This window comes from Mustela erminea, chromosome 5, assembly GCF_009829155.1.
Source record: "Mustela erminea isolate mMusErm1 chromosome 5, mMusErm1.Pri, whole genome shotgun sequence".
Classification (NCBI taxonomy): domain Eukaryota; kingdom Metazoa; phylum Chordata; class Mammalia; order Carnivora; family Mustelidae; genus Mustela; species Mustela erminea.
Genome location: NC_045618.1, coordinates 23,025,915 through 23,046,651, shown reverse-complemented (window position 1 = coordinate 23,046,651; position 20,737 = coordinate 23,025,915). Strand labels below are relative to the sequence as shown.

At 37.2% G+C, this 20,737-nt stretch overlaps 1 pseudogene; it reads left to right on the top strand.

The window, feature by feature from the left end:
• Positions 1 to 10,492: 10,492 nt before the first annotated feature.
• Positions 10,493 to 11,584, top strand: LOC116590476 (annotated as a pseudogene).
• Positions 11,585 to 20,737: the final 9,153 nt, after the last annotated feature.

Sequence of the window (20,737 nt, the reverse complement as noted above, 5' to 3'; positions counted from 1 at the left end):
ATCATGGTGAATATCCCCTATGTACTTGAAAAAATATGTTTTCTGAAGTTGTTGAGTATAGTATCCTATAAATGTCAATAAGACAAGTGAGTTGGTACAGTTGTTTGTATACTCTGTATCCTTACTGATTTTTTATTTTTTTAAAGATTTTATTTATTCATAAGAGACACAGGGAGAGAGGCAGAAGGAGAAGCAGTCTCCCCACTGAGCAAGAAGCCTAATGCAGGACTCAATCCCAGGACCACAGGATCATGATCTGAGTTGAGGGCAGCCACTAAACCAACTGAGCCACTCAGATGCCCTGATTTTTTAATTTTTCAGAGACTGTCCTTGATGATTATTCTAATCTCCTTTTAGTTTTGCCAGTTCTGCTTCATGAATTTTGAATCTGTTATTATTCATATGGGCATTAATGACTGTTAGGTTGATAAATTGACTCTTTTAACATTATAAAATATTGTTCTTTAATTCCGACCACTCTCTTTGGTTAATTTCATATAAATACGCTTACACCAGCTTTCCATGCTTACTGTTTGCATGTCATACCTTTTTAAAAAATCTCTTACTTGCAATTTGGCTTCATATTTAAAATACATCTTAGAGATAGCATACAGTTTTTGTTGCTTTTTTATGGTATAAATACTTCAGATATTACTTAAAGTGTTGGTCTATCTACATTCAATATAATTATTGCTTATTGGTTAGGTTAAGTCTATCATTTAGACATATATTTTCTAGTTAACCAATCCATTGTTTGTACTTCTATTCCTACTTTCTGGTCTTTTTTTGTTGTTGTTCACCAAAATTGTATATACTATCACATTTTAATTTCTCTGTTGCATTTTTAATTACACTATTTTGCATTTATTGGGTGTTTGCTCTAGGAATTGCAAATGCATCATTAACTTAGGACTGTCTATTACAGTTACTATTATACTAATTCCTATAAAGCATAAAATCTTACATCAGTAAAACTCTGTTTACTTCTCTTGTCTTTTGTACAATTATTATCATATATTTTACAACTACATGGTTAATAAAACTCACATTACAATGTTATAGCTTTTTTATTTAAATGGTGAGTTGAGGCATTCCTGGCTGGCTCAGTTGGGAGAGCATGTGACTCTTGATCGTGCAGTTGTAAGTTCCAGCCCCATAATGGGTGTAGAGATGACTTAAAAATAAAATTTAAAAAAAGTGTTGAGTTTTTAAAAAATAAAATTAAGAAAAAGAGATAATCTTTAATAATTATTAATAACTTTGTGGAGCTCTTCTTACTTTCCTAGTTTCCATCTCATTCCCTTGTAGAACTTCCTTTTGGTATTTCTTATAGGGTACGTCTCCTGGAAACACATAATCACAGCTGTTACTTTCCTTTATTTTATCTTCATTTTTAAGAACATTTTTGGTGGATACAGAATTCTGGGATGACAGGATACAAGTTTCCCAGTAGGATCATTCCTTATGAATATATTCTTATGTTTTAGAAGAAACTCAAAAGAGTTGACTTCATATCCTTCTCTGTTATTTCCAACGTCTAGGTCTCCTTGGATTTTGTTTCTATTGACTATCTTTTTTCTTCTTAATAACGAGAAACATTTTTTTCTACTTCTCATGTGTTTACTCATTTTTTAATTATGTCAGAGATTATAGATGATACATTGTAGTAAGTGCTTTAAAGAATATTAAGTTTTGTTCTGGCAGGCAGTTATTAATACGGTGTTATTCTGTCCCTGGTTTTATTGGTTTTATTCTTTGTTTAGGTGTATTATTTCACCTAAGTTATAAATTTGGTCCATAGCCTAGCTCTTACTAAAAAATGTGATCCTAATCTTAAGTCTTGGCTTTTCTGGGATCACAACTGAATGAACAAGGTACTTGGCAAAGCGTCTCCACTCTGACTGCTCCAGAACACCAACATCAGTCAGCATATACCTGGCCTCTCTGTTCAAGTTTCATCCCCATAACAGGTAATCTCCCTTAGGTTTTGGGGAGTTTCTTCTGTTGAGGTGCAGTCAAGTTCTTGGCCAAAGGCTCCTGGTTAGCTTTTTCACAAATCTGCTTGTGTTTTTCTTTCAATTCTGAAATCAGTCTTACACTGACTGTTAGCCAACATCTAAAAACAGTTGTCTGCTAATTTTATAGCTGTTTATGATACACTTACTCCTTCATTGCTTGAAGAGTATAGCTTTTCTACTCATAACACTTAAAAGTGAATATCTAGTATACCATGGTTTAAAGTTAAGCATTGTATTCTCCTTCCTCCAACACCAGAAACTTAGAGCACTTTCAATGTGACTATAGCATTCTAGTATTGTATGCTGTCACCACTGGAAGTTTCATTTCTTCCTTGCTTTTTACCCATGAATCTATGCATCATTATTGTTGTTTAGTTATTATTTTTACTGTTATTGTTTTAATCAATAGATATTTGTCTGTATTTATTCCATGATTCCCATGTATCTTAACCACATTTTTTCTATTTGTATCTCAGGCTCTGATTATTTTACTTTTTCAGAAATACTTCCCTGTGATGTTACCACACTTAAGATCTAATGATTTTAAAATCGTTCAAGCTTTTGTTTTCTAAATGTGCTTTATTTCAGCTCTACTTTAAGATAGATATTTTGTTGATGGAACACAAAATAAAAAACAACCCAAATCTTAAAAATCTTAAAAGTACCACTGGATGAATTTACAAAATTAAAGCACCTTGTAATCAGGGCCCAGATCAAGACACAAAATATTAGCTACAAAAGCAGGAAATTCCTTTTCAGTTACTAGCTCTCCTGCCAGAGTCATGATTCTTCTGACTTCTAATACTAGAGGGTTAATTTGAATGCTTTTGTATTCATATTTTTTTAATTTATTTTTTATTTTCAGCATAACAGTATTCATTATTTTTGCACCACACCCAGTGCTCCATGCAATCCGTGCCCTCTACAATACCCACCACCTGGTACCGTGACCTCCCACCCCCCGCCCCTTCAAAACCCTCAGATTGTTTTTCAGAGTCCATAGTCCCTCATGTTTCACCTCCCCTTCCAATTTCCCCCAACTCCCTTCTCCTCTCTATCTCCCCATGTCCTCCATCCTATTTGTTATGCTCCACAAATAAGTGAAACCATATGATAATTGACTCTCTCTGCTTTACTTATTTCACTCAGCATAATCTCTTCCAGTCCCATCCATGTTGCTACAAAAGTTGGGTATTCGTCCTTTCTGATGGAGGAATAATACTCCAGAGTGTATATGGACCACATCTTCCTTATGTATTCGTCCGTTGAAGGGCATCTTGGTTCTTTCCACAGTTTGGCGACTGTGGCCATTGCTGCTATAAACATTGGGGTACAGATGGCCCTTCTTTTCAGTACATCTATATCTTTGGGGTAAATACCCAGGAGTGCAATGGCAGGGTCTTGGGAAGTTCTATTTTTAATTTCTTGAGGAATCTCCACACTGTTCTCCAAAGAGGCTGCACCAACTTGCATTCCCACCAACAGTGTAAGAGCGTTCCCCTTTTTGTTTCATATTAATTGATTCTTACAGCATATATTATTTGGAGTCTGATTTCTTTCACTCAACATTGTGTTTGAGTTTTAGTTTTGTGTTGGGTGAAGTTTCAGTTTCTTTTCTTTTTTTTTTTTTTTTAAATATCCAAATATAGTATTTATTTATTTATTTATTTATTAAAAAATATTTAATTATTTTTTTTTTTATTTCCAGCATAACAGTATTCATTATTTTTGCACCACACCCAGTGCTCCATGCAATCCGTGCCCTCTATAATACCCACCACCTGGTACCCCAACCTCCCACCCCCCGTCCCTTCAAAACCCTCAGATTGTTTTTCAGAGTCCATAGTCTCTCATGGTTCACCTCCCCTTCCAATTTCCCCCAACTCCCTTCTCCACTCTAAGTCCCCATGTCCTCCATGCTATTTGTTATGCTCCACAAATAAGTGAAACCATATGATAATTGACTCTCTCTGCTTGACTTATTTCACTCAGCATAATCTCTTCCAGTCCCGTCCATGTTGCTACAAAAGTTGGGTATTCATCCTTTCTGATGGAGGCATAATACTCTATCCCCAGGGGTACAGGTCTGTGAATCACCAGGTTTACACACTTCATAGCACTCACCAAAGCACATACCCTCCCCAATGTCCATAATCCCACCCCCTTCTCCCAAACCCCCTCCCCCCAGCAACCCTCAGTTTGTTTTGTGAGATTAAAAGTCACTTATGGTTTGTCTCCCTCCCAATCCCATCTTGTTTCCTTTATTCTTCTCCTACCCACTTAAGCCCCCATGTTGCATCACCACTTCCTCATATCAAGGAGATCATATGATAGTTGTCTTTCTCTGCTTGACTTATTTCGCTAAGCATGATACTGCCCTATGACCCAGCAATTGCACTATTGGGTATTTACCCTAAGGATACAAACGTAGTGATCCAAAGGGGCACGTGCACCCGAATGTTTATAGCAGCAATGTCCACAATAGCCAAACTATGGAAAGAACCTAGATGTCCAGATGAATGGATCAAGAAGATGTGGTATATATACACAATGGAATACTATGCAGCCATCAAAAGAAATGAAATCTTGCCATTTGCGACAACATGGATGGAACTAGAAGTTTCAGTTTCTTCATCCTAATTGTCAGATAGTACCTGATTAAAGTACTATACCAATTATAGTACTACAGCCCCATACCTACTATTGATGAAAAACAGTTGTTTCTAGTGTAAAGTTATAACTAATAATGTTGCAATGAATTTGGGTGAACATGTCTTTTAGGGAACATGTGTACATATTTTCATTGCATGTTGTAATACTGTGCATAATTTTATACGTTAACATGAGTGTGCTATGGGTGCCTAGAGTTTTGATACACATTCAACATTTTTCTGGGTGTTTCTGTGAAGGTTTTTTGGTTTTTTGTTTGCTTGTTTTCAAATTTTTATTTAAATTCCAGTTAGTTGGGGAGTGGGAGGAGCAAAAAAATAAAAGTAAATAAATTCTAGTTTGTTAGTTCTAGTTATAACACAATATTGATTTCAAGAGCAAAATCTAATGATCCATCCCTTATATACAATACCTGGTGCTCATCAAAAAAAGTGCCCTCCCTTCTACCCACCACCCATTCAACCCATACCCCACCAACATCCTTCCATCAACCCTTAGTTTTTTCTCTATAGTTAAGAGTCTCTTATGCTCTCCTCTTTTCCCCCCTTCCATATTTTCACCTGTTTTGTTTCTTAAATTCCACATATAAGTGAAATCATATGGTATTTGTCTTTCTCTGACTCACTTATTTCACCTAGCATAATATTCTCTAGCTCCATCCACATCATTGCAAATGGCTAGATTTCATTCTTTTTTATAACAGTGATATTCTATTACCATTTCTTGATCCATTCATCAGTTGATGGACATCTTGTCTCTTTCCATAATTTGACTATGGTTGATAGCGTTGCTATAAACATCAGGGTGCATGTGCCCATTTGATTCAGTATTTTTGTGTCCTTTGGGTAAATACCTAGTAGTGCAGTTGCTGGATTGTAAGGTAGTTCTATCTTTAGCTTTTTAAGGAAACTCCATCCTGTTTTCTAGAGTGGTGCACCAGTTTGCATCCCCACCAACAGTAAGAGGATTCCCCTTACTCCACATCCTCACCAACAACTGTTGTTTCCTGTGTTGTTAATGTTAGCCATTCACATAGGTGTAATGTGCTATCTCATCATGGTTTTGATTTGTATTTCCCTGTTGATGAGTGATGTTAAGCATCTCTCCATGTGTCTGTTGACCATCTGGATGTTTTCTTTGGAAAAATGTATATTCCTGTCTTCTGCCCTTTCTTACCTGGATTATTTGTTTTTTGGGGTGTTGAGTTTGATAAGTTCTTAATATATTTTGGATACTAATCCCTTATCAGATATGTCATTTGCAAATATCTTCTCCCATTCTACAGGCTGCCTTTTAGTTTTGTTGATTGTTTCCTTTGTTCTGCAGAAACTTTTTATCTAAATGAAATCCCAATAGTTCATTTTTGGCATTGTTTTCCCTTGCCTTAGGAGATATACCTAGTAAGAAGTTGCTATGGCTGATGCCAAAGAGATTACTGCCTGTGTTGTCCTCTAGGGCTTTATTTGTTTCCTGGCCTTTCATCCACTTTGCATTTGGTTTTGTGTACACTGTAAGAAAGTGGTCCTGTTTCATTCTTCTACATGTGGCTTTCCAATTTTCCCAATATCATTTGTTGAAGAGACTGTCTTTTTTTTAAATGTTATTTATTTATTTGACAGAGAGAGAGAGATCACAAGTAGGCAAAGAGGCAGGCAGAGAGAGAGGAAGGGAAGCAGGCTCCCTGCTGAGCAGAGAGCCCGATGCTGGGCTTGATCCCAGGACACTGAGATCATGACCTGAGCCAAAGGCAGAGGCTTAACCCACTGAGCCACCCAGGTGCCCCAAGACTGTCTTTTTTCCATTGATATTTTTTCCTGCTTTGTGGAAGACTGACTGACCATAGAGTTGTGGGTCCAATTCTGTGTTCTTTATTCTGTTCCACTGATCAATATGTCTGTTTTTGTGTCCATACTACACCATCAAAGCTCACAGCTTGATAATACAGCTTGAAGACTGGAATTGTGATGCCTCCTGCTTTGGTTTTCCTTTTCAAGATTGCTTTGGCTATTTGGGGTCTTTTGTGGTTCCATACAAATTTTAGGATTATTTGTTCTAGCTCAGAAAAACGCTCATAGTATTTTGATGGGGGTTGCATTAAATGTGTAGATTGTTTGGGGTAGTAGAGACATTTTAACAATATTTGTTCTTCTAACCCATGAGCATAGACTGTTTTTCCATTACTTTGTATTGTCTTCAATTTCTTTCATAAATGTTTTATAGTTTTCAGAGTACAGATCTTTTATCTCTGGTTAGGTTTATTCCTAGTTATCATGGGTTTGGGTCCAATTATAAATGGATTGATGCCTTGATTTCTTTGTCTTCTTCATTATGGATGTATAGAAATGCAACAGATTTCTGTATGTTGATTTTATATCCTATGACTTTGCTGAATTCGTGTATCCATTCTAGCAATTTTTTGGTGGAGTCTTTTAGGTTTTCTACATAGAATATCATATCGTCTGGGGATAATGAAAGCCATCCAGATCATCAAGGAAGAAGTCAAAATTTCACTATGGGTGTGTTTTTGAAGAAGATTGACATTTAAACCAGTAAACTAAGCAAAGCAGATTCTCCTCTATAGTGTTAACAGAACAAAAAGACTGACCATCCCCCAAGTAAGAGAGAATTCCTTGTGCCTGTGTGTGTTCAAACTGGGACACTGGCTTTTCCTGTCTTTGAATTGGAAATACACCATTAGCTCTCCTGAATCTCTAGCTTGCTGGCTCACCCTACAGTTCTTGGAACTTGTTGGCTTCTCTAATTATATGAGTCAATATCCTATAATCAATATACATATATGTATATGTTTCTATGGAGAGTCCTGCTATTCCTAGAACTTGCAAATATTCAGGTTTAGAAGATACAGTCAATTTCCCAAAGCACTTGCTCTAATTACACTCTTACCACAGTGTGAGTGATCTAGTTGCTTTGCATACTTATCCACTTGTCTTTGATTTAATTTCAGACATTCTGGCTTATGGATAATTTTATTTCATTGTGGCTTTCAATTTGCATTTCCTTGAAGACTAAGGAAGTTGGGTAGCTTTTCATATGTTTATATATATTTTGAATATTCTCTTTTGTCGTTCTTCTATTAGGTTGTCTTTTTCTTAGTTATTTGTAGGAATTCATTATTCAGATTATATGTCCTTTATCAAACATATATATTGCAAACATTTTTTTTAAGATTTTTATTTATTTGACAGAGAGAGAGAAATCACAAGTAGGCAGAGAGGCAGGCAAAGAAAGAGAGGGGAGGAAGCAGGCTCCCTGCGGAGCAGAGAGCCAGACATGGGGCTCGATTCCAGGACCCTGGGATCATGACCTGAGCCGAAGGCAGAGGCTTTAACCCAGTGAGCCACCCAGGCGCCCCTATTGCAAACATTTTTTAACTCGATGTTTTCATTTGTACTTTTTTAATGTTATCTTTTGAGGAACAGATGTTTTTACTCTCAGCATAGTCTAATTTCTCAAGATTCTAATCACAGTTTGCATTTTTTGTATCTTCCTTTAGATTTCTTTGTTCATCCCAAATCATGAAGATATTGTCTTATTTTTTTCCTAAGAGTATTGTGATTTTTACCTTTCACATTGAGACTTTTCACCCATCTGGAATTAAGCTTTGAGTATGCTGTGAAGTATGGTAGGAATAGAGATTTATTATTTTATATGGATATCCAATCAACCCAATCTTATTCAATGAAAAAGTAATTATTTTCTCCCTCTATTGCCACATCACCTTTGTTGCTCAGATGCCAATACCTATGTGGGTCTGATGTACTTAAAGCGACATCAGACTCTCTTAACTACTATAGCATTGTAATAAGACTTTATACCTCTGGTAATGTGAATTCTCTACTCTTTTTTCAATTTCTTCAAGATCACTTTGGGTATTCTCAGCCCTTTTTATCTTAATATAATTATTATTCATTTTATAATTTGGGGACATTCTACAGAATTTTTAGATCAATTTGGGAAGAATTGGTGTCTTTACCATATTGAGTTTTCTAATCTATGAAAATTGTATTTTTTTCTGTTTATTTAGATCTTCTCTAATTTCTCTCAATAATATTTTGTCATTTTTAGGGGTGCCTCTTTGGCAGTCAGTTAAGTATCTGACTCTTGGTTTCAGTTCAGGTCGTGATCTCAGTGTCATGAGATCTAACTATATATCAGGCTCTATGTTCTGTGAGGAGTCTGCTTGAGATTCTCAACCTCTGCTCCTTCCCCTACTTTAACCCTCTTCCCTCTCTCTCTCAAATAAATAAATAAACAAAATATTTAAAATACATTTTGTAGTTTTCAGTGTAGATATTTTGAGAAAGAAAAACCTTCATAAGAATTATTCATAGACATTTGATTTTTTAATGATGTCAAAAGATATTTAATTTTTTTTTTTCATTTTAGGGAGCCTGGGTGGCTCAGTGGGTTAAAGCCTCTGCCTTCGGCTCAGGTCATGACCCCAGGGTCCTGGGATTGAGCCCCAAATCAGGTTCTCTGCTTGGCGGGGAGCCTGTTTCCCTTTCTCTCTCTGCCTGCCTTTCTGCCTACTTGTGATCTGTCAAATAAATAAATACAATCTTTTTAAAAAATAAAATAAAATAAAAGTTTTTCATTTTATAACTTTTTCATGTATAGAAATATATTTTATATTCACATATTGGTCTTATACCCCATGAAATTCCAAACTTATTATTAATTCTGAAAGTTTTTCTATAGATTTTTCTAAATGTTCACAGTCAAAACAACTGCCAACATTTTTCCTAATTCTTATTCTTTTTTTTTGTTTTTTTTTGAGAGAGTAAGACTGAGCAGTGGGGGCTAGAGGGAGAGAACTTTCAAGCCGACTCTCCACTCCACTTGAGAACACAGAGCCTCATATGGGGATCAATCTCATGACCCATGAGGACATGGCCTAAGACCAAACCAAGAGCTAGACAGTTAACTGACTGGGCCACTCAGGCACCCTAATTTTTTTTAAGGATTTATTTATCATTTCTATTTCTTGACTTATTTCACTAGCTAGGACCATCACATCCAATATTTAATAGAAATGATATCATACTGTTTTGTTTCACTTCTGATCTCGAGCTGAGAAGGTATTCAATAATTCACCTGGGTCTTCCATAACAAAACATCAAAACTTGAGTAGTTTTAAGCACAGGGATTTATTGTCTTACAATTCTGGAAGCTATGAGTCTGAAATGCAGTGTTGTTCAATTATCTCTTAACTTTTATATTCTGGTGACTCCTTAGTCCTGTTTGGCTATGTGACTCACCAACTGTTTAATGCAGATGTAGCTCATAAATTGCAGATTTATTTATATTAAATATTGTAGACAATCCAAGTATGTTATGCTAAAAGTGCTTCTAGATGGTAATCAGTATCGAGCAACCCCTGCTGAAACCTTATTTGTCTTACAACTGGTACCTTTTATAATAGCAGCCCTTCTTTGCTAGGAGTTTTTAGCTGGGATTAAAACTGCCTCCGAAGTAGGAGATGCACTGTTGGCCTGCTCCTACCTACCTTCTAGTCCTAAAAAATAACCCTCTTAAATTTAGTTATTATTATTTATTAGAATATTGTTGAGGGGCACTTGGGTGGCTCAGTGAGTTAAAGCCTCTGCCTTCAGCTCAGGTCATGATCTCAGGGTCCTGGGATCGAGCCCCGCATCGGGCTCTCTGCTCAGCAGGGAGCCTGCTTCCCCCTCTCTCTCTGCCTGCCTCTCTGCCTACTTGCGATCTCTCTCCCTCTGTCAAACAAATAAATAAAATCTTTTAAAAAATTGTTGAATTTGGCCCAGAGTCCCGGAGTCCCAGCCGGTTCCTACCGCGGTCCCGCAGTCGCCCGTCTCATTCCTTTCAACATGACAGATGCCTCTGTGTCCTTCGCCAAGGACTTTCTGGCGGGTGGAGTGGCCGCGGCCATCTCCAAGACGGCGGTAGCGCCCATCGAGCGGGTCAAGCTGCTGCTGCAGGTGCAGCATGCCAGCAAGCAAATAACTGCGGATAAGCAATACAAGGGCATTATAGACTGCGTGGTTCGTATCCCCAAGGAGCAGGGAGTCCTGTCCTTCTGGCGTGGTAACCTGGCCAATGTCATCAGATACTTCCCCACCCAGGCTCTCAACTTTGCCTTCAAAGATAAATACAAGCAGATCTTCCTGGGTGGCGTGGACAAGAGAACCCAGTTTTGGCGCTACTTTGCCGGGAATCTGGCATCGGGTGGTGCAGCTGGGGCCACGTCCTTGTGCTTTGTGTATCCTCTTGATTTTGCCCGTACCCGCCTAGCAGCCGATGTGGGCAAAGCCGGAGCTGAAAGGGAATTCAAAGGCCTCGGTGACTGCCTGGTTAAGATCTACAAATCTGATGGCATTAGGGGCCTGTACCAAGGCTTCAATGTGTCTGTGCAGGGTATTATCATCTACCGAGCCGCCTACTTCGGTATCTATGACACCGCCAAGGGAATGCTTCCAGATCCCTAGAATACTCACATCTTCATCAGCTGGATGATCGCACAGTCTGTCACAGCGGTTGCCGGGTTGACTTCCTATCCATTTGACACTGTTCGCCGCCGAATGATGATGCAGTCTGGGCGCAACGGGACTGACATCAGGTACACAGGCACAGTGGATTGCTGGAGGAAGATCGCACGATGAAGGCGCCAAAGCGTTTTTCAAGGGGGCGTGGTCCAATGTTCTCCGCGGCATGGGTGGTGCTTTCGTGCTCGTCTTGTATGATGAAATCAAGAAGTTCACATAAGTTATTTCCAAGCCTTCTCCCGCCACCCCACGCCCCGGAACAGGCATGTTGTATGATAGAACATATCCTAAGCATTCTTGACAGACTGTTGGCTGTCTCTTTATCGATGGCAACTTTCACTGGTTAAACGGGAAGCAATAATACCTGAGCAGTTTTCTCTTAAAGCCATTTCCACGATGATGGGACTCAATTATATTTTTTATTTCAGTCACTCCTGATAAATTTGAAGAAGTAAAAAATACCTGAAATAAAAAAAATTGTTGAATTTGTTTTGTAACTATTTTCCTTAGAACTGTGCATCTGTGGTTATCAATGGAACATCCCTGAGATTTCCTTGTTTTAGAAATAATCTTGTATGGTTTGGGTTATCTAAACTATGCTGATCTCATAAAATGAGTTGGAAATTATTCCTAATTTCCTATATTGTAAAGCATTTTGTGTAAATTTTGTGTTATTTCCTCCTGAAATCACCGCCCAATTTGGTGTTACCTTCCTCAGGAAGTTGCATTTTGTCATTTGTTCTGGAATCATAACATACAAACAGAAAATATCATGAGTTTGTGAGACTTGAGATCAAGAAAAAGAGTATGGCCAGCACTCCATTCTTTTCTTCCATTCCAGTTTTTAGCTTTCAAAGGGTAGTATTGTCTTGATTTTTAAGTTCATAGATAGTTTTACCTACTACTGAATTGCACAATGCACTCTCTTGTCAGACCATTTTTGCTCAAATTTATATTTGTAGTATTTATCCATATTTTGTTGCATGTAGCAGCAATTCATTGATTTTCTTCACTATATAATATTATGTCATATAAATACCCACAAACCTTTCTGCTGTTGATGGGCCACAGCTGAGTATTTTCCAGTTTGAAGCAATTAAGAATAGCTCCATTGTCACCATTTCTTATAACTCCTCTTTTAGTGAATGTGTACATCTCTGTTGAATGTTGGTTACTCCACATTCTTATAACACTTGATTTCTTTCCCTTTTATTATAAGCATTTTGGATGGAATTAATGGTATTAATTTTCTGTTTCCTCATTAATTTATGAAGCTCAGGAGCTTTTCATTTATTCATTCACAATTTAAATAGCTTCTTTTGTGAAGGTCTTATTCAGAGCTTTTTAACCTTTTTTTTTAATTGAATGGACTTTCTTTTTCCTTTTCATTTCTGGAAATTCTATGGTCTAGATATGAATCTTTTGTCATAAAAAATGCTCTACAATTATCTTCTTCCACCTTGTGCCTTTCTTTTCACTCTTGGAAGACACATTTTGACACATAAAATTTACTAACCTTAGTATAGTACAACTTATACAGTTTTTATTTAAGGTTGATGTTTTTTCTGTCTTGTTCAAGAAATATTTTCCTGCTTTAAAATCAGAAAGTTATTTTTCTATATCTCTTCAAAAAGGTCTACTATTTTATCTTTCACATTTAGAGCTGAGATTCGTCTATCATTAATGTTTGTCTATGCTCTGAGGTAAAGTAGGGTTCAAGGTTATTTTTTCCTGTGTGGATGTGCAGTTGTCTTAACATACTTGTGGAAAGGACCATCTTTCTTCTTTGAATTACAATTTTACTTTTGTTCTACATCATATGACAGCAAATATGACGGTGTGTTTCTATGACCTGTATTCTGTTCTCATGTTCTATCTGTGCTCGCAACTTCACTTTGGCTCTTCTTGCCTTTCTATATAAATTTTATTTTTATTTGTTTAAAGATTTTATTTATTTGACAGAGAGATATCACAAGCAGGCATAGAGCCAGGCAGAGAGAGTGGGGGAATCAGGTTCCCCACTGAGAACCTTATGCGGGCGCTCGATTCCAGGACCCTGAGATCATGACCTGAGCTGAAGTCAGAAGCTTTAACCCATGGAGCTTCCAGGCGTCCCCATATATAAATTTTAAAATCAACTGTATACTTTCCCTCAAAATCTACTTTTCTATTGTTTTTGTTCTATTTCTTGTATATTAAATTAAAATAGAAGTTACACAAGGTAAACCACACACATCTTAAATTGAAACTTGTAAAAGAAGTCTCGTCTGTAATCTACTGAAATAAAGTTATGGTAGTCTAGGGATCCTGTATCCAATGAAGTAATAACTCATCTTTGGGGTAAAAAGAAGTCATTTTTTTGGTCGTACATTTATTGTTGAACGGTATTTTCTTTAGATAAAAAATTCTGGGCTAGCAATTCTTTCCTTTCAGTACTTTAAAAACATGGTGCCACTTCTTGGCCTCTGATGAGAAACCTGCTGTCATTCAAATCAATGTTTCTTTACAGGGATGTTTCACTTTTGTGAAGGTCCTTTCAAGATTATTATATTTGTCTTTAGTTCTCAGAAGTATGATTATGACGTGTCTGGGCATGAATGTCTTTCAGCTTATCCTGTTTGGGATTTGTAGAACATGTTGAATCTGTAAGTTTATAGTTTTGTTTTGTTTTGCTTTGCTTTGTTTTTGCTGAACTGAGGAAATTTTCAGCCATTATTTCTTCAAATATATTTTAGGCATCTCACCCCTTATCCTCTTGTTTTTGGACTCTGATATACATATATTTGGGTCTGCTGTCATTACCCTGTTTGTCGTTTAGGCTGTTAATTTTGTTTTCTGTATTTTGTTCAAATTAGATAATTTCTAATGATAAACTCTTTAATCCTTTCCTTTATCATCCCCTTTCTGCCCTGGAATCATTACAGTAGGTATATTTCAAGTATCATATTTTTTCATTCTAAAACTTTCATTTGACTCTTCTTCATATCTTCTATTTATTTGTTGAAACTTTCAGTTTTAACTAGTTTGAAGAGGGCTCACGATTGCTCATCTGAGCATTTTTAAAACCCACCTCAGAGATTTCTCAGAGAATTAATGCCAACATCTCATTATAGATGTCTGGCAATTTTCTTTTCTTTTCCTTTCTTTTTTATTGTGTTATGTTAGTCACCATACAGTACATCATTAGTTTTTGATGTAGTGTTCCATGATTCATTGTTTGTATTTAACACTCAGTGCTCCATGCAATACATGCCCTCCTCAATACCCATCAATGGGCAAACCCCTCCCCTCTAAAACCTTCAGTTTGTTTCTTGGAGTCCGCAGTCTCTCATGGTTCCTCTCCCCCTTCAACTTCCCCCCTTTATTTTTCCCTTCCTTCTCCTAATGTCCTCCCTGCTATTCCTTATGCTTCACAAATAAGTGAAACCATAGGATAATTCTTTCTCTGCCTGACTTATTTCACTTGGCATAAACTCCTCCAGTCCCATCCGTGTTGATGTAAAATTTGGGTATTCATCCTTTCTGATGGCTAAGTAATATTCCGTTGTGCATATGATAGGACCACATCTTCTTTATCCATTCATCTGTTGAAGAGCATCTTGGCTCTTTCCACAGTTTGACTATTGTGGCCATTGCTGCTATGAACATCCGGGTGCATATGGCCCTTCTTTTCACTACATCTGTATCTTTGGGAAAAATACCCAGTAGTGCGATTGCTGGGTCATAGCTCTATTTTTTTTTTTTTTTTTTGAGGAACCTCCAGACTGTTTTCCAAAGTGGCTGTACCAACTTGCCTCCCCACCAACAGTGTAAGAGAGTTCCCCTTTCTCCACAGCCTCTCCACATTTGTTGTTTCTTGCCTTGTCCAATTTTGTCTGGTGATTTTCCTAATGCAAATTGAGGTTGTTTTGCTTGTTTTTTTTTGGGGGGGGGGGAATTGTTGTTTTCTTCACATGCTGAACAATTTTGGATTTTTATCTTACATACTTTGAATATTATGAGACCCTGGGACTTGTTTAAGTCCTATGAAGGATGATGATATTTATATTTTAGCCTTATGAGGCTGTGGTTCCAATACCAGTTCAGTGTTTTGTGCTTTTTAGCGTGATTCAGAGCTATCCTGTATCTGTGCAACCCAGCTGTCAGTCAAATACCTGGGCACAGGTCAGTTGGTTATCTCAACTCTTAAAGTATTTAGTATGTTGATTAGAATCAGATCCATGAAGGTATAGGTTGGAGAGTCCTTTTGTGTTCCCTGCTGGTCCCATTTTCGGCCTCCTGGCCAGGAAATGCCCAGTTCCATCAGTGCACCATACATAAAGGCCCATGAAATGGAAGACAGAGAGAAAAGAATCCTGAGATAGACTCTGCCTTCTTGGATCTGTAGCCACAACAAATGTTAGAGGAAGCTTCCTCCCTCAGAGATTTAGCTCCTGCAGTACTCTGTTGCTGGCTACTTTTGCTGCTGCTGCTCCATCGTCACAGAACTACCTTGGACACTAGGCTGCAAGAACTGAGAAAACAGAGAGAAGGCACGAGGGAGTTCCTTCATTCATCATTTTTCTTCCATAGCCTTTCAGCTCAACTAGAGGACTTCAGTTGGAGGTCTCTTTGCACCACAATGCTCATTCTGGTTTTCCAGCTGTGTTGTTTTCAGACTGGGGAATATACAAGGAAAATATGGCAAATGCACTGCCAGTTCATTAGTATTTTGAATTCTGATGATTTCCTTTGATCTGCCAGCTTATATTTATTTTCAGAGTTTTAGATGGCTGTCTATGCATCCTGTTCAGGTTGTATAATGGGTGGTCAGTGAGATAGGAAGATTGGCTTGTGTTTACTCCATCTTCCCTGGACCTGGATGCAGAAAGTTACTTTCTGCACCTTCTATTTAGTTAAGGATGGCAATAGACTCTATATAGGCAATGCTTAGTTAATTTATCAACATATATTGCTTCTTCCCTCACTGGCCTTCCCTCTAGGTTATGTATTCATATGACTATACATCTTTTAATATTTGTTTTAGAGAATGTTTTTATGTGGTGAGTTTTTTCTGTTATGTCTATAAATGTCTCTCCCATCAAATTTTGAATTTTTCTTTTTTTTAAAGATTTTATTTATTTATTTGATAGACAGCGATGACAAGTAGGCAGAGAGGCAGGCAGAGAGAGGGAGAAGCAGGCTTCCCGCCGGGCAGAGAGCCCGACATGGGGCTCGATCCCAGGACCCTGAGATCATGACCTGAGCCGAAGGCAGAAGCTTAACCCACTGAGCCACTCAGGTGCCCCAAAATTTTGAATTTTTCAATGCCAAAAATATACAAATACAGGAAACTGCTTAGAGCAAATGTACCACTGAAAGAGTTATTATACGATGGATATCCTTTTAACCCGATTCATAAATGAGAAGTTGGCAGCAACTACAGAAACCTCATGCCCCTTTCTCGAAACAAGCACCTTCCTCCCATGGCAAGAAAACTACTGTTCTAGACTCCATGGAAATCCGTCATTACTTTTCTTTATACTTCTATTACCTAGCTGAGCAGCCCCAACCACCATAATTTAGCTTAGCTTGACTTTTAAAAATATGTCCGTCACCTATCTGTATATTTTTTAAATTTTTAAATTTAAACTTTATTTTATTTTTTCAGTGTTCCAAGATTCATTGTTTATGCATCACACAGTGCTCCATGCAATATGTGCTCCTTAATACCCAATTGTATCTTTTTAACCTTGAACATTTTTGTTGAGAAAAACCAATTCTGCAATTTTTCATTCAAAGTAGTGATTGGGTCTATAAACTTAATCTGATCCAGATTTTACTCTGGGAGGAAAATTATTTTGATGGTGCTGTTGATTTCATTGTCAAGGGACATATAGCAGTCTAATTATGCCTTTTTTTGTGGTTGGCAGCCATATATTCTTAGTTGGCAGTGCTTAGATCTTTAATTTATACATGTTGCAAAATAGTGATGCTCCAGCTTTTTCCTTCTTCATTTAAATATATCCCAACATCTGCCATTTATTTCCCAGTGGTAGTTTGCATAAGAAAGGCAGGATAGATGTTTGAGTCTTTCCTTTTATTTATGAGTTTGCAAAACAGAACTGGTACCTTAGAATCCTATAGATGTAATTAATCTAATTGTGTGTGTGTGTGTGTGTGAGAGAGAGAGAGAGAGAGAGAGAGAGAGAGAGACCATGCAGACCTCCAAAATCAGATAACACAAGAGTCTCAGCTATGAGAGTGATGGAATCCATCTCCTTGCCTGTGCTGAGGATTTGCCCTTGACAGGTTGTTCTTTGTTCCTGGGAGACAGAACTCTGATAACCAACCACCTTTGGCTGGAGGTCTCCCAATAGCCTTACTAAACCTTACTGAATGGCAGTCTAGGCTTTCCACCCAACATTTCCCCCGCTCCTCCCTTTGCTTAGGATCAGACTTAACACTGCAGTTTGATAGCCACTCTATTCCACTCCCTGTTTTCTCTCACAAGGTCACTTCTTCCAATAAAACCCTTGCACATTTCACCCCACCTTGTTATCTGCTTCTTGGAGGACCTGGATGAATATCTTATATCATTATGAGCTCACAGATTTACACTTCTTCAGTGTGTTTAAACCTATTTTGTCCTTATCTTACTGATCATCAAATTGTCCTATCTTTGATGAGTGGGAGGTTCTTCTGGTTGACCCCAAGTTTTTTAACACGACTCTACTAGTCCTTGATAATGGCCTTGCAATCTGTTGTAAGTATTCTGACCTTTTCTTCTCATCTTGTACTTTTCCTTCCCAGGACCTGAAATCAGTTATTTTAACCATTTCTCTATGAAGCCCTGGTATTTTTTAGTTGCAAATGTTTTTCGGCCTCTGCAATAGATAAATTTAGGGTATATATCTATTATCTATCATCTATCTATCTATGTATGTATTATCTTTCTATCTCCATCATCTATGATAAAATGCCTAATGAGTTCCAATTCAGAATTATAGACTGCTTACTTAAGCTTTTCTATCTTACATTTAGAGCTCCTAAAAATTCTGGCTCTCAAAAGCACTAGGAATAATCAGATTAGAATAACACCTACATATTCATTTGCTTTATCTCACAATACAATCAAAGCACATTCAAAACAGCAATATCAACACTGTCACCACAATGATTACTGAAAAAGTTTTAAAAATTGTGATTTTTTTGTGGTTATTTTTTTTTTCCATCTGCTCTTCCTCTTTTTAAAAAATTCTACTGTGGGGTGCCTGAGTGGCTCAGTTGGTTGTGTCTGTCTCTTGGTTTCAGCTCCAGTCATGATCTCAGAGAAGACCCCCACTTCAGCCTTCAAGCTCAGTGGGCAGTCTGCTTGAGATTCTCTCTTTTCTCTCTCTCTCTGTCTCTCCCCTCAAGCTCTCTCTCTCTCTCTCTCTCATTCTCTAAAACTAAAAAAGTAAATCTTAAAAAAAAAATTCTACTGTATGCATGTTGTCAAAGCCTATAACTATTACATGCTATATTCGCTCTTGTACTCATATTTAATCTTGGTTCTACAAATAATAATAGTAATGCTTATAAAGTGGTCTTTATGCCACTTCCTTCAGTAACACTTATTACCCAAAATTTGTTCTCCAGCACATTTCTAAGAAAGGACTCTTGGAAAATATTGCCTACGTTTTTGCATATTGATGACTATTTGCTTCCTATAATTGAAAGTCAGTTTGTATGAATATAATATCTTTAGTTCAGTTTTTAAAAATATGAGTATCTTTAAATATAATTTTTCTTTCTTTTGACGTAAGGTGCTGCTCTTGAGAAGTCTAAGAGTAGTCTAGTTTTCTGTTCCATATGACCTTTATCTGTTCTTTTTGTCCTGAATATTCAAAGGACATCCACCTTTTTCTTCAAAGTTCAATACTTTCTGTCTTGTTTTGATTGTTATGAGTTGACTTTCTTAGATACGCACTGCATCCTTTCATTCTATAGTTTTAAATCCTTATTTTTGGAAAGGTTTATTAAAATACAGCTCCTAATATTTGTTTTATTCTCATTTTGTTTTTTCTTCTTTGATCTGTTTTTTGGTTTTGTTTTGTTGTTTTGTTTTTTTGTGATCAGTTTTTATATTATCCTTTTCATTCAAATCTTTTACTTACCTTTTAAAAAGTTAACTGTTCTCTTCTTCTTTCATTTCTCTTGACATAACATTATGATTATTTGTCTGTGTTTATTTATCAAATGCAATTCTTTTAAAAATATTTCCCCTCAGTTCTGTTAATTGATATTCCCTCATCTTTTGTATCATCTTCTTAATAAATTATTTTAAAATATGAAGATATACATTTCATTTGTATACATTTGTATATTTTTTAAAAAGCTTTTTATCAAAATGTTTTTCTGGTATGCTTTTAATTTCTGTTTTCTATAGAAGCTTTGGATGACTTCAATCCTTTCCTGTTACTGCATTTACATTAAATTTGGTTCTTCTAAACTTTCAGAATGGAGGTATGGCTTAGAATGGTTTCATATCACAGTTCTCAAATACTGTGGTGGCTTTTGATGTGTTTACTTGGCAAAACCAAACTGTGTTTTCTAGAATTCTCTTCACTGTATTTTTCTGGCTAGGGCAGTGAGATTCTCCCGGGAGATTTGGAAGGAAGAAGTAAAACAACAACCAATTTGTAGCTCACATGCATTGTTGATAATTTGCTGAGCTCACCTTGTGAACATGAAGCAGAGACAGACTCCATTTTCCCTGGATTCTCCTTCAACTTGTCCAATTCCTGGACCAGATACATGTTTAGTTCCATAGCAAAGAGGCTTTGCAAGATGCCCATCACACCAGTTTCAAATGCAACAAGATCTGACACAGGTTTCAGTCCATTCTTAGGAGTTTCCAGCATGTGCTTGTGAGTTCTAGCTAGTTCTTGCTCTCATTTGCTATACATACATCTTGTGGTCCTGACCACCTGTCCTGAGAACTTCAGACTCCAGGATCAGGTACAAGGATATCAGCCTTACAAAGTCTGCTTGACTGCTCCCAGAGTTTGACCTTATTCAAGTTCTCAGACATACTTACACACACACACACACACACACACACACACACACACACACCCCTCAGTGGTTCTGCTTCTCTGAATCTTGACTGCTGATATAAGTAACATTTTAGTTGCTTTTGAGAAGTATTGCAATATGTGACATCTTGCTTTATTCTCTTCCCCCACTTATAATCTGGACTCTCTTTTCCCTTTGCTTCTATTGTCCCTTTCCAGTTCAATTTGGACTCATTTCTTAGCAGTTTCCTTTCTGTGTGGGGCTTCGTCTTAGAAGGGAGATTTGCCTATTATTATTGAGAGTTGGTATGACCCAGTCTGTGCTGGTCCCTTCAGATATTACTGAAATCTTTGTGCCCCCACTTCCATTAAGAGTGAGCAAACCCTTCCCAGTTCAGTTGCTTTCAAAAGCTGACCTGTTGGAATTTCTAGAAAGTAACCATTGAGTTTGATATCAGCCCTTTGTCTG